The following is a 12,998-nucleotide window of genomic DNA, read 5'->3' on the forward strand; positions in this document are numbered from 1 at the left end:
ATAAAGTAAATATGACTCTTCAAAATTAGCCAAGTGCAAATTTCTAATGAACATCTAGTCATTTTGAGTTCGTGCATTTACCTAGAATGTTGAACTTTCAATAGAGTATATTTTTATGTCCTTATGTACCTCTAGAGGCAGTAATTCCATGATGGAAGTAGAACTAGTAAATCACTTCATTTTATGTAACCTGCTACCATTTGTGGTCATTGCTACATTCAGATCCTTGGCAATACTTTGTTCTTACTGTTATTTATTTCCAAAAATTTGCGGATTACACCTAGGTTTTACTGTGTACCAATCTAAACTGCTTCGCTCAGCTGTACCCCAGCCCAAACTAAATAATATTTGCAGCCTTAATTCAGCCCTCCCAAACTTTTCTATGGGCAACTTGCACATTGGAGGCAGCAAAATCAGCACATTGACACCCCTGGGTGCAAGCAAAGACTAAAAGGTATTCAGTTTTAATTTTACATCTATCAGACATGGCTTGTCAACAATATGTCATTGGCCTGTCAGAATGAAAGAACACAAGACAAAACTCTTTTAATACTTCAGTGCTTACAATATTACTTCCATAACACATGTGGAATAGATCTGAGCTGGGAACCTTGGGGGAGGCATTGCAAATTCATTTTTTATGTTGTCATCCCCATAAACAGAGATATTTCATCGGACATTCACTATGACTGTTCTCTTGATATAGTAATGATGTAATTTCCAATCATCTAGCTTTCTTGCTTCAAAATAGAGCTTATACATAAACTGCATGTAGTAATAGAATGAATAAGGAGCTTTTCTATTAACGATTTCAATCTTCATGAAGACAAAGGGACAATAAGAGATGTCATGACCCCAACACTTAGGGTAAGCAATTTTTGTGCATTTGTATAGCTGTCTGAATAGCTATCAAATTTCTACAGAGCAAAAAGAGGAGAGACACCAATTGAATATTTAAAATTAAACAAAGAAGTAAACAAAACTGTAAATGTTTCACATAGCACAGTTTGGGAGGAGAACAATCGTTTCTGCCTTCTTGCTCTCTACACATCGAGACCCACAGAAGTTTCAGGTTCATAGTTATCTACTTCAGCCACACAAACCAGCACAATTACACCTACATGAAAATGGTTCTTGAATACTTACAAACCTCATTTACCATTGTACATAAGACATCTTTTAAAAATAAACTCCTTCTGGTCAAGAGAACAGTGTTGCTCTCATGCATGCAAATATAACATACCAGTTGGGCCAGTTCAATCTTCTGGACAAGATCCCACCCCTAGAAAACGTGGTATGCCTTATGCCATGTAAACAAATAAATAAAGTAGCATTTTAATGAGATAGTGTATTTTCTCATAATCTCAGCTGATAGTACAATGACACCCATGGAAGCTTTGCAAATCTACTCATTTTTGTAAATTATTCAACGAGTGTAAATTCCTTTTCCTAGTTCTCAGCATCCTTTCCTTAACATCGGGTTTCCTCAACATTGTGTGTTTCCTTACTGTATCTCTAAAGCCTCTCCATCTATCATGTATTTGATCACTGTGCCAGGATAAATGGCTTATAATCAGTGTCTGTCCCTTAGTTTCAACAAGTGAAGGATTCACATCACTGTGACTGGCATAGATATAGTCCTGTGGTTCTCAGTCTTCCTAATGCTGAGCAGTAATACAGTTCCTTATATTGTGGTTATCCTCAACCATAAAATTACATCCATTGCTACTTCATAACTATAATTTTGTTACCATTGTGAGTCAGAGGGTAAATATTTTTTGAGACAGAGGTTTCACAAATGTGTCACAACCTACAAATTGAGATCCACTTTTGTGTTCAAATTACTATGCTCCAGTAGTAACAGATCATGTCAAATATAATGTTAATACTTGAACATATATCAAATTGATAGGATGATATATATTTATATTTTCATGCAATCAATTTTCCAAAATAGTGGTTAATAAAATGTACTTGGATTTGTATTTCTCAGAAGTATGTCAAACAATGTGAACTCTAGGTAGAAATCAACTTCATAAACTACACAATGAGCACTAAACATCCCAAGATGGTCAACGGATTCTTCTTAACTTTTAGTTTCCTCTCTTGTCAACCTGTAGATTAGGGCAATGCACTTGGCAAAGTTAATTTCTCTCAGTTGAGCTTCTGTTACTATGACAGTAGTTAGGCCATTGAGTCCTTGCAAGTGTTAAGGAGTTAGATGGTTATAATTCTGCCCTTATTCATAAATTCACAAAATAAAGGCTATTGGAATTTCTATATTTTGCGTATTTACTACAGATTAAAATGTTTTACTATATCAAGAGTTTTTACGAGAGTATTATAATATGAATGGGTAAGAAGCATAATTCACTCTAAACTTTTAGCAAGTACTTTAGAAATATCTTAATTTGCTAGCATCCTTAATGCCCAGATCCTTTTAGGTTAACAAAGTAATAAGTTGTTGAATCAACATCACAAACTTAAAGATTTTCCACTTTTATTTCAAATACTCCTCAGAAAGAGAAATATCTTTATTGGAACACATTGGGATAATGTCACTGAAGACTCAGTTAAACATGTTGGTTTATTCTACTCACTGATTACCATCATTGGGATCCAAAGAAAACTCAATTCAAATATAAATATAAAGTGTTAATGGTGCAAAACTGTGATCCAATAATATAATGATGAAACAACTGATACTTAAAAGGATCTATTGGAAATATAATACAATGTGAAAGTCGTTCAAAAATTACTGATACAATCGGATTCAGGTACAATGCAGAAGGCTGTATGATAAAACTGCCTCTTCCTGAATTATATTTAAATTCATAAACTTGGCTCAGGTATAAAAAAAAATCTACATGCCAAGATGAGTTCTGTAGAATGTATAAACTGTCACAGGATGCTTTAAAAATAGATTTTTTTCTGTATTCATATTCTTTCAGTGTCTTTTCTGACAAATTCACACATCACTAAAATAAATCATATTGTTAAAGCTCTTTCAAGACTCAAAAGCATTCACAGGCATCACATAGCTAATTTTTCAGTCTTCGTCAGTTAGCTGATGATTGTATCCATTTCTATGGAGAAGTTCGTGGTACTCTGACTTAACATCATCCTTTATCAACAGAAACTTTGGCATACAGAAAACTATACCAACACGGATTCTTATCTAAACCAATCCGCCTTGAGAAGAAAATTAGTATTTATGTTAATTGACTGAATCAAGTCATTTCATTATAAAGTGATACCTGTAACTATTCTGTTACTGTTACTTGTTTAATATTTTAATATCTAGACTGCTTTTGCCAGGTCATAGTCAACATTACCATTAGGAATAACAAATAAAAAGTATGATGATTTTTAAAAGAGGCAGTGGAGCAGTGCAAAAGTACAAATGAAGTCAGGTACTTAACATTTAACTGAATTCAGGGCACATGGAGAACACCTCTGACTGGAAAGGCCCAGAGGAAGAAGGATTAGTGCTGAGTGTCCTTTCCTGTTTCGTGGATCTGCAGAGTGCACATTCTGCTGTGGGAAGACATGTTCCTCAGAGGAACCTGATACACTGACTTCTCTCTGACTCCACTTGAACCTTCCTATCCAACCTAGATCTCACTCTGACCTCCCTCATATCTCATCGTCTCATCTGAACCCCCTTAACAGTTTTTCTGACCTAAATTTCTAAACTGTAAAACATACCATGAGATTCAGATTTACCTATGGATTTCGGTAAATTGTTCAATTACTATAGTTGAGTACTGAAGATATTCTACCAAGAAGGAAGACTTCTGCAAGAAACAATGCCAACTGCTGTACTCTCAGATGCCATCACCCTATAAAAAGTTGATAAGAGCATATAACACTCCTACTGATTTCATAAATAAATGGGAACTACAAAGCAAAAATTTTCTGGTTTTGTTTTTGCTAAAACTAGTAATATTTCTAGGTTTTTGTATAGAGTGATTCAAGAGAATATGTCAAAATATGCATTTACCAAAGAAGTGGGAGTCGGTGGGTGGGGGAGTGGGTGGGTAAGGGTGTGGGGGACTTTTGGGATAGCATTAGAAATGTAAATGAAATAAATACCTAATTAAAAATTAAAAAAAGAATCATCTTTCAGCCTCCTAAGTTTTTTTTGTAACGTGTAAATATAAAATATGCTGATCACAAAATAAACTACTGTATCTTATGAAAAAAAAGTGTAAAATAATCACACAAAATATTATAGATGAGAATAAAGCTAAATAGTTAACTACATTTAACAATTTATTAATTTCTCTAAAAATATGAACTGCTTTGAAAAGTCAGAAATGCATCTTAATACAAACTGCTAGTCTGAATGATATTGTTTGAAAAGCTATTCACAATGTAATTTTATTTGGGAGTGGGCACTTCAAAAGAGTAATATGAATAAGATTATATATTATATGTAATATTTTATATAATCGTCATTATATTAGAATATATCTTCATGTAAGATTAGCACAGGTAGGAGGTACCTATTCTTATAGATTACTTAGAAGAACCATTCACCCAACAGTAAAAATGGAGAGGGCAAAAGGAATTTTAGAAATTTTATCTGAAATCTTGCTTATAAGATAATTAAAGCATAAGATATCTGATTTGTGTTTTCTGTTTTGTGATTCAGTCACTTCAATGAACCAATCTATAAGAATCATAATGCTATATTAAAATTCATTAAACTATTTAAGTAGAGGGACAATGAGATGGTCAGTGGGTAAAGGCCCTTGCAACTCAATGTGACAACTTGAGTTTAATACCCAAAAATATCATTTTAGACAGAGGGAACCAACCTCCTCAACTTGTCCTTTGAACTCTATAAGTGCTCTCTGGCATGCATACACACACACACACACACACACAAACACAAACTGTAATAAATTTCAAAGTTAAAATTTTAAATAGAGCAGTTAGAAATAGTCTTCTTTCTACATGCATTATTATTGCTATCATACTTCCAAGTAAGTATTTTTTCTAATCCAAAAATAAACCTAATAAAGAAATAATAAAACACACACCCACATCCACACCCACACCCCCACACGCATACTGAATAGAACAGTTTGGAAGTACCAGTTGCTTCCTCAGAAGGTTGGAAATGGTGGGTACCACTCTGTGTGCTCAGATTTTCTAGTACAGGTGCAGAACTCATTTAATTTCTGCAGTCCATCTTAGTAATTCGGAGTAAAGTATTTCCAATATCCATCTCTGTGATCTCACAGGTAGCTGAGCATGTTATTGTCCAGGCAAATGTGTTATGAGTCCTCAGATGATGAACTACATGGAGGCCAGATGTCACAGGGACTGAAATTGATAATCCATCAGTAATTTTCCATCTGTCGCAATAGCTCTGACCCATTGAACTAAATAAATATGTTTAATCACTGACTGGTCAACTTATCAAATAACGTGGATGGCTAAGGGGAAGAACTTGTCAAGTGTGGGACAGATAAAGCAAAACCCATAGCTGTAGGCAAGAATATAGCAGCACCCTTTAGCCCCCATGCTTTCTATGTAACTTGGGAAAACTGACCTAAGTGGAAATTATACAAGGAAAGCAACTCAGTCTAAGGTATTAAAACCAAAATCTTCTGTAACTTCTACCTCATCTATTCTGTTGTTTTGAACACCAGTTAATTATTCATGTCTTTCCTTTAGAGCTCTAGTGTATGAAGGCAGGCTAATATTCAATGAGAGAAAACACATGTAATTCAGTAGAACAACTCAGGGTAGAACTCCATCAGACACCCCAGAGTGGAAATGATAATTTGAAAATCAGGCTGGAGAATGTTCTCCTCTGGAAATGGCCTTCACTCATCATGTAGGAGGAGGTATTCAACATTGCTGAATATGGACGGTTCCATGACAAGCCCATGCCTCACAAACATTAATCACAGTTAATGAGATAAAAGCTCTAGTCATCTGTGACACTGGGTAAGCGATAGATCAGCCATCTTTTCATTGACTGTGCCAACAGCTATGTGATTATAAAGGCCAACCGTCACCCCTGACCAGGAGTGGGCCAAGCTAGGAGACTAGCTACATGACATTGAGGGGTGATTTCTGCAGCAGGATTCATGGTGCTGCCTAAGGCACTTTGTCGGTGTTAAACTCTCTATGCCTTACTTTGCCACCGCCATGCACCAGCAGCTGAGGCTGAACACTCGTGAACTTGTTTATTCACACTTGTTTAATCCTCCTTCTATACACTGACTCACAGCCTGTGGGGTTAAGAAGATGGATGAGAAGAGCAAGGGCCATGAAGGGGTCAGGGTCATGATGTCATTAGATCTCATTAAGTACATCACTCAAGACAACAGTCACTCCAAAGGTCAGAGCACGTGAGAGCCCTGCTCTAGGTAAAAGAAGATGTGTTGAACAACACGATCCAGTCCCTCTTTTCCGCTGATGCTACATATGACAGCAAACAGTTTCTACATGGCTACTAGAATTCAAAATGCCATTTTATGGAAAAAAAAATGGTTTTGAAGAATGAAGAATAAAATACCTTTAAATTCTTCAGAAAGTATGTGATTCATTTTAAAGGGGACCATAAAAATTTGGTTAGTCCATGAACTACCATTGACCCTAATAATTTACCCTGTAAAATTAGTAAAAAATTTTAAATGTGTTAGTTTGGTCTCTAAATGTTTCATATGGACTAGTAGTCACAAATATATCATAAAAAAAGTGAAAATAAACTTTTCCTGTAATAGTGCACCAGCACTTTATTATTATTATTATTATTATTATTATTATTATTATTGTCATCATCATCATCCTACCATGTTATAAGCTAAGGGTGTTATGGAGGACTTCCACCATTGTATTTTGGAAGGATGAGATTAATGAGATTAAAAATTAGGATATATCTGTTTTCAGAACATGTGTTAAAGCTGGGACTTGTGTTCTTTAAATGTTGCTTGAAGACATATTTTTAAAAGGGGGTAAAAGTATCTTATTTGACTGAATACACTTGTTTATTTATATTTGTAGCATTTTCATCTTTTACTACAATATTAAACAAAACTGAATCAACTCCACAGAGTACCTATAACTATTAAGGTTACTAAAATCAAAGATGTAGAAAAATGGTACGTAATTATGAAGATAAATATAAGAATTTCCTCAAGCTTATTGAATTTATAAACCAGTAACTTGTATATAAACAGTAAAATAATGCAAATAAATTATTTTTAAAAAACTAATATAAATATCCATAGAAAAGCAACCATATATACTAAAACTAATATCAAATGTATTTGTTTTTTCTCAGACATATATTATTTGAAATAGTATAAAAACAATTCTTTATAAAATCATATTTTTGATTAGTTCTTTGATAAATAAAATCTATGAATTTTTACTAAGTAAAATTCAATATATAAGTCAAATAAATAGATCAAAATTTTTATTTTGCTTTAGAAAAAAACAAAACAGAATTTAACCTATACTAGGAATTTATATCTATACATGTTATGCTTCACCAGACAAGAAATATTGGCTTAAGACATATATAATTTTTCAAAAAACAATTTACGTTAGACCTGCATGGGTGGTTGAAAAAGAAAAATGACTTAATTCCATGGCCACAAGGTGAACAAGGGCTGTGCATACACGCACACATGAGTGGTTGATGCCTCAAAAGACATGTGAGATTAAGGGAAAACTCATTCTATTCATGACATTATCAATTGTTGTCAACTAGAGTTCACATGGAGAAATACTGAAAAAGAAAAGAAATAGTATCCAAATAAACAGCAGTGTTTTTTTTTTTTTATAACAACTAATGTAATAGCAAATTCAAAAGTACTGGAGTCAAATTTGCTTGATATTTAGGGCTGATAACTCAAAAGTTCTTGAAGAAATTTCCAGTATATTCAATTCAAAGTTGCATATTCTCCTATTAAAGATCTTACTTGGTCTCCTCTTCTCGGAAGAAGAAATGCTCTAGTCTGGTCATTTTATCATATACTAAGAAAACAAATGCAGAAAGTTAAATGGTTTGACAAAATCACTGGCTAGTTAATCACTGGACAGGACCCAACGTGATGGTTTCAACTCACACAACTATCCTTTCCCTATATAGGTGACTGATGCACCTGGCTACCTCATTTGTAGATGAAGATAACTTCCTGTACCCACTGCAGGCTTTCGTAAGTCGTTTCATCTCTCTATTCCACTTTTATCTGCTTCAAACTGATGTAGATGCTCTCTGAGGTTTCTGACATCTCACTTGCAACTGCTTGCATGGTTTTATAGTCACCGGACCCACAAATTCTCTTTCTTCCTCACACTCTAGGTTTAACCTCACATTCATTTCTTGCAAGAAACTTCTATGAATGCTCCCATAATTAACATCAAACCCAAATGGAATGAATGGGAGATTATCTTATGCACAGGGTAAGGGCCCTTAAATAAGAATGAATAATGATCATATTTCCCAGATGACATCTAGGGCAGCCCTCAAGTGTGATTAACTAGACCACTCCTCAGCTCTCCTTTGCCACAGAAATTGAGCAGTTCATTTGCATGTCATCTGATGTAAGGAGAGACTCTCGCACATAATGGGTTACTACCAATGGGTACTTCATTAGTAAAGCATTTTCTTATGATGTGTCAGAAAAAGGAAAAGGTGAAATAAATTGAGATTCTGGCATCTCTACAAATAACATAGACATTTGAAGATTAGACTCCATCAGCTTATCCAAATAATTCAGGAAGGTTTTCTTAAGTTGACCCATTTATAGGTACCGCCTTTTAACAAGAGGATACTGATAGAAACCACCATTCTAAAATGAAGATCCTATATGGATATTAAATATAACATTTTCTGCCTCTCTTCAGGAATATTCAAAGCAGACCCAAGGAAGAAAGCAAAAATAAATCAGCAAGAAACTTTCTTTCAACCTTCTCTTCAATACAGACATGGGCATCCTAGGAAATTATATGTTCTAAATGAAGGGCTGTTTTACAAAATGTATTTAATTTAATTGATTATAATCTCCAAGGATTTCAAAATAGATATTAAGATAAAAATTCACAATTTTCCTGGGAATTTTTCCCATTGAATTGTGATTAAAGATGATAAGAAAAAGAAGAGAAAAAAATCATGAATTTAATTTCAGTTTGTGGGGTTTCTTGTAAATAGAGAAGTAATAAGAATTATTTCATAACTGAAAAGGGTATGAGATTCTCAGCCTCGTGATTTGTTTCATTTCCTTTAGAGGGGAATATACAAGGTGAAGCCACATCAGCAAATTTGTACTTCAAAGATTACATTCATTAGGTAAAATACCCTACTAGCTTGGTTAACCTTTAAGCCATTATGGTCCAAGGAAAGAAGACCCATCAAATCATGGCCCACAAGAATCCTGTGAGTCTGAAACTTCCACTAGTTTTTCCTTCTCTGTCTACTCAAGCTTCATAGAACGCCATTTATTTTCTATTTCATAAAAGAGCTCACGGTCTGCTTGCAAAACCGAGAGGAACCTACAGATGACTTTATGTGTCTATTGATCAAGGATCAAAATTCCCTACTTTTCAGCTTTTTCCCATAACCTTACATACTTGGCAGCTGTCTTCAAGTAGGCTTCCAGCTTTAATGGTGAATTTAAACAATACTCAAAATGAGCGTTTACAAGAGTAGTTACTGTCGCACAGGATAAAGCTGAATTATATTTCTTAATTTAAATTACTACTATATTAAGAAGACTTAAAGCTAGAATTTCTATGGTCCAGATGTGTTGAAATCTGTTCACTGCATCATGGATCTGACTCCGTTATGGGTCCTGTCCTCATTTTAACTTCTTTTTATGTTAATTCTATGGTAGTATTAAAGCCATGAAACTTCCACAGAATAATGGATGTATGGAGTTTTATTCCATTGATACATCTATACACTAGCATACCTAGCATAATAACATAGATACAGAATTATGTTGTGTCTATAGTCTCCTCCCACTATTCCTTCTGAGTCATAATCAGTCCTGCCTGACTCCATATCTTTGACTTTTTAAAACCACTAATCTGCTTTCTATCGTTATAATTTTCTGATCCTGAGAATATTATGTAAATGGAATTTTATAGCATTCGACCTTTTGGAATGCCCTTTAAAATGCCATTTTCAGATCCACCATAATACCCATGAGACCCATCTGCATCGTTCTGTATATCAATAATTCAATTCTTTCTATTGCTGAGTAGTATTCCATAGTGTGGATACAGACTGCTCTGTTTAATCATTCATTTCAATGAGGGACAGTTCAGTCCTGTCTTACCTTCTGCTATCACACATACATCTAGGATTGTGTGTTTGTGTGCATGTTAACATTTCTTTGATGTAAATGCTTAGATGTGCAATAAGATGGTAAGTAGAATTTAGTGCTCATGGACCTGATAAACTGTATTGCATTGTGAATATACCTCTTTGGGTTTTTATCAGTAATGCATGTAGAAATCAGTTACACTGCATCCTCACAAGAATTCTGTAATGAAACATATATACATCTTTTTTGATAGTCTTATTGCACTTCCTATGGACAACAATGCTTCACTGTGCTTATGTGCCATTAAGAATATGTGTAACATATCTCATTTTATTTTGTGTGTATTTTATCATTTGTTGTTTATGTACTGTATAGACATGTATATATCTATATATTCTCAGTCTGAAACTAATCTTTTTATATTCTTAAGGAAGGTGGGATATTTCAGAAGATTCTAATTTTAATAAAATCAATCATGGGCATTGTTTTTCCTTGTTGATAATTATATTTAGGTAGATGGTTTGGGGGTTGTTTGTTCTTCTTTCTATGTTATACTTTAGAATTATATAGTTTTAGCTGATACTTTAAATATATGATCTATTTGGAATTAATCTCTGAAGTATTTGTTCACTTTCTATTTGGCCTATGGATATTTGCTACTTTTGGCATTAAACATTGAAAACATTGGATTATTTTCTAAAATTAAAAACTAAAGAAATACAATAATTGAAAAGTCAAACTGGCCAATGTTAATGAAATTATATGTTGACCTTAAAAACTATGATAACCAGAAGAGGTTTATAGACACACATAGCAGCAAACACAAAAGAACCATGAAAATATTAATGAGTCAGAAAACTCTTAAAAGTTATAAGACATGGCTGCTATTGTGATACTCTTATTTTGTAAACTTAGTCCACTTCTCTCTGTATCTGAAATCACAGATGACTCATTTTATAAATTGGATTGTTAATCTTCAAGACATCTTAACCTCCAAACATGTCAATAACAACTGAAAGTGATGGATTTTCCTGATACTGATATTTGACAACTAGGAACTGTAAAGAGAAAATCAAATTACTTGAATAAACTAATGAGCTCTCAACTGTCAATATATAACTAAACAAAACATAGAAAAGTATTGTTTCTTTTCTTTAATATCTTACACAACACAGAATATCTAAACCAACACAGAATCTTCTATCTCTTCTCATCTCTTCAGGTATCTCCATTGTGTACACACAACTGGGCCATGGTCTCTAGATAAAATACCCCAAATCAACACTAATGATTTTTTGTCTCAAAGTGCCAAATGATTTTGTTTGCTTGTTTAAATTAATCAATGTGTAAGCTTAACCGAGTGATTAAGAAAACATTCTTGAGAGCTAGGTCTGCCTAGGTGCAAATCTTATGTCTGTATGAAAACACAGAAGTGAATTTTATATCTCACACATATCTGAGAGAGAGAATACACTTAAACAAATCTAACAGCTATCTTTAGAATTCAATAAACCATGACCAGGAAATTCTAGACAAGAAATACTGTGCTTCATAGATACAAGTGGTTCCTACTATTTTGCTCCTGCTAAGAAGCATCAATTGCCCAGCTCTGTGTTCTATTTATTCTTGTCAGCAATAGCTCTTACTCTTAAACAATTCCAAAGTGTGATCGCAGCTCCTGGTCCTTGCAGCTTGTGGCCATGTCCTATGTAATTCTGTTCATTGTTTCCACTGTCATCAGAATTATGCTTCTCTCTGGGTTTGTGTTTTGGTTCTATAATTATGATAAAATATATCCTTTGAAATATGAATTGAAACCACTTTTTCATTAATCATTTTATTAATTTACATTTCAAATGATATCCTCCTTCCCGGCTTCCCCTTCCATATACCTCCATCCCTTGCCCCTAAAGTTGAATGGATCTGCTTCTATACTATATGTACCATTAGCATACCAAAACATAGAGGGAAGCCAGTGTCATCCAACAAAAGTAAAGCTTCCTTGGTGCTAGTTGAACACCAAGATATAGCCCTATATTCCCCCACATACTGTCCTAACAGAACATTTTTACTATGACAGCCCTTAACCCATAGTATTCCAAAAGCTGCCTCTGCCCTCTCTTAACTCCTTAGGAAGCCCCGTTTAGGGTCTTGCCTCTCGACCACAGAGGATGGTAATTGCCAGTGGTTGAAAATTCAACCATAATAAAATCTTTACAAAGTCTTCAATTTTAGAAAACCTCACACATACTATGTAATGACTGCCTTTAGATATGCTAAGAAATATTTCTTCACCTTGGCATTGACCTGATTTCTATGGAGAATCCTTGGATGTTAATTTAAGTCCGTACGTGAGACTGCACAAGGTTCCCGTGGCATCCTCCATTCAGACTTTTCTTGATGCTTATAACACAGACCGATGGATGTTTTCACACATTTAGAATGTTCAAGGTCAATTTAGTAACACACCTGCATGAATAAGTGGCCAAGGAATGTTTTCTGTAGTAGAAGAATCAGGTCCTCACACCTTAGCACAACTGATTTAACTATATAAGTGCCAATGCCAATCAGACCATAAAATTCAGCATATATACAGTATGACCAGCCAAATGAAAGAAAAAAAAATAAAAAAGACCTAATCTATCAATTTTCTTGGAAGGTCTCTACTTTAATTAACCTTTCTTTTTGGCTCCTATGTTT

At 34.2% G+C, this 12,998-nt stretch overlaps 1 protein-coding gene and 1 non-coding gene across 26 annotated transcripts in view; both read right to left on the reverse strand.

The window, feature by feature from the left end:
• Robo2 (roundabout guidance receptor 2) overlaps nucleotides 1-12,998 on the reverse strand; it is a 1,555,468-nt gene that overhangs the window by 441,170 nt on the left and 1,101,300 nt on the right. The window lies entirely within an intron of this gene.
• Mir691 (microRNA 691) lies at nucleotides 8,845-8,922 on the reverse strand. The gene has a single exon (NR_030464.1). It is a non-coding gene; the product is annotated as a microRNA 691 (primary transcript).

This window comes from Mus musculus, chromosome 16, assembly GCF_000001635.26.
Source record: "Mus musculus strain C57BL/6J chromosome 16, GRCm38.p6 C57BL/6J".
NCBI classification, from domain to species: domain Eukaryota; kingdom Metazoa; phylum Chordata; class Mammalia; order Rodentia; family Muridae; genus Mus; species Mus musculus.